Source organism: Watersipora subatra, chromosome 10 (assembly GCF_963576615.1).
Source record: "Watersipora subatra chromosome 10, tzWatSuba1.1, whole genome shotgun sequence".
Classification (NCBI taxonomy): Eukaryota; Metazoa; Bryozoa; class Gymnolaemata; order Cheilostomatida; family Watersiporidae; genus Watersipora; species Watersipora subatra.
The window spans coordinates 14,747,327-14,750,267 of record NC_088717.1 but is presented as its reverse complement, the minus strand read 5'-3'; positions in this window follow the sequence as shown (position 1 = coordinate 14,750,267).

The following is a 2,941-nucleotide window of genomic DNA, read 5'->3' as shown; positions in this document are numbered from 1 at the left end:
AAGTCCCTGCTTACAGTTAGATTTAATCAACTGCAACATACATCCAAGTAACAGCTAAAATGAAGTGCCAAATGACACTTGTGAATGGCAAAATTACTGCGTCTATCAGCTAACGAATATGTTAATAGCTGAGCGGACGCAAAGACCAAATGTTGAATACCGAGTTAACCGCGGACACTAACGACAATGTTTTCCTTGTTGTCCAATATTAGTCCAGATGAAGCCTCAACTGAGGCGTAAGTCTTCGAATACGTTGGAACACCAACGAACTTTCAGTGTAGACAGTTTAATTCCACCACATCCACTAGCCGCTCAGAAATTGCAAATAAAAACAATAAACATCACAAAAAACTTTCTAATTAAGATATCAAGATGGCGGTGACTGCGAGCCAAACTCCGTTGCAATCAAGCGGAGGTCACCGAAGATTCTCGATCTTATTGACCAATAATATTCTTTCTATACATTTAGTAATCGCTTTGCAACTATCACAAGGTAGCACGAGAATATAAACAAAACGTATATTTACAGGCTCGAACTGTACGTATAAATAATAGGGATCGACGCGCGTCGATTTATTAATCGTACACAAAACGATATTCATGCTATCCCGCACAACTACGTTCTTAGTAAAACTATCCAGCGCAACGTGAAATACAAAATCATTGAATGTCATCACTAAATTAAGAGCAAGCAACTCCAAATATTTAAATTTCGTTGTTTTTGATACCATTATTTTTATTATACATAAATATGTAATGTAAACATCTATGACGTTGATGAAAAATTTGAAAACTGCAAACCAGCCTGAGCTGGAAAAAAGCAGTAAAACCATGGAATCTAAAAATGAGAATATTGTCAAAGGTGTTGAAGAAATCACAATTTTTGTCAAAAGACAGCAGGTACATACTTCTAAAGTGAACTGGTAACTAGGCAGGTGCTGAAACAGGCCCACTCAATGCTAACCTGTATGGCTTACATGAGAAAATTGGAGAGAAAGTCATTGATCAAGTTAAAAAAATTGTCTCTGAAGAATGCTCTGAGCATACTCCTAATATTCGTGTGAACACTTCATTATAGGCTTGTGCTAAACTAGATGATAAACCCAGACAAATAAAAGTGTATTTAATGATAAAACTGCAAAGTGGGAGTTTTTAAAGAGCGTGAATCAGCATAGTCAGTCAATTCCAATATTTTGCCTGTTGCATAAATCGAAAGAAATGCGAGTTGAGGAATATAAACTACTAAACACCTAACACTAATCAATACTGATCAAGAGTACTGTGCAAAAGAAATTCTCATTTCAGACTTCATCAGGAATCCTATAGATATAATAGATATACTATATTTATCTATTTTATTATATCTATAGATATTTTTCTTTTAGATATCTAAATAGATATAATAGTGTCACGTATTTGAAACCTTAAAACTGTTTTACAACAACTATCCACCACTGTGTCACATGTTTTACAAAAAACTGATGTTGATGACAGCTTTAATAACAAAATAATAATAAATCATGATGACATGATATTCTACCGTAATGATTGCAACATACATAACAGTGACGTTTTAACAGAAATAAGCAACTTACTAAAAAGTGAGCTGGACAATTATGAAGCCCTATTTGTACGTTTCAATGCGCGTATGATTATCCTCTGTTACTGTGATTATCGACTTAGTCAAACAGTTGACATCACCAACTTAATCGAAATTTCTCAAAGAATAGCTGCGACATATTGGCCATATCTCTTCATATAACTTGGAGGTATGAACTTCCCGATTATAATTGGAAAAAAATTTAATCAAGTCTAGTGGCACTTGCAAGGTTATTGACAGCGACTATGAGTGCTTTCTATCTGAGAATAATCTGGCTCAAATAATAAACATAATAATATAATATAATAATAATAATAAATAATAAACATACCAACTGACGTTAAAGACAAAACTTTAGCTTGCGCGCACGAATAGTGCAGCAAATCTATCAACTATTGTCATAAACCCTAGAGGTCAAAAGGTCAAGATCATAGACGTCAAGCCAAGATACTCCCATCAAAAACCCAAATCCACTTCATACCCCTTAAAAATTAACCATAAAGCTGGTGACATACTTGACAAAATATTATTGTAGTATTTGGTGCCATGTTTCCACAACTCCAAAGTAAGCCATCTGGAGAATCTTCCAGAACCCGTAAACTAAAAGCTAAAAGTATAGAAGGGTTAGTTTAAAGCAGATGTTATCAAGCTCACACAATAGTTGACACAAATGTACTTCAAAAGAGATTTGACATTTTGTGTGTCAAACAGTGCTAAAAGTTAAAATGTTAAAAGAGCCAAAACAATCATCAAAATAAACTACTCTCCGGTAGTTTACATTTTTTAGAACAAAATGAGTAATTGTGGGATAGATTACTAGTAAAACAAAATGTAAAAAAGTTGTATGTATAAGATCGAGGTTTTTAGATTGAAATGAGCTCTAGACTATTCCTAAAACAGGGTATCAGAAAGACAGGCATGAGTAAATTTGTGGTAAACCTCTTACATATAATTAGTCGGTAGGTATAAATAAAAAATCATTTGCTACTTTATCACTCTTGGACCGCCTGAACTGTAGCATTAGCGGTTATACTAACATGCGTTTCCAATATGACATGTTGAGATTTACCATGCACGCAAAATCGCTGCCTTTTAAAAATTTAATATTACTTAGAATATGATATTTTAAGCTGACATACAAGTTACTAATGAATCTCTTACCGTTGTTGTCGTTAGTGTTAATCGCTTCCTCGATCTTCGGAGGTTTGTTGAGACGCCCGACTGGGTCTTCAGTCATCATCATGAAGCCATATAAATAATTATTCTCGTCAAACTTCGTGAGATAGAAGTGCCGACACGTAGCCTTAGGCCCAAATTATCCTACTAACCTTACGGGTTTAA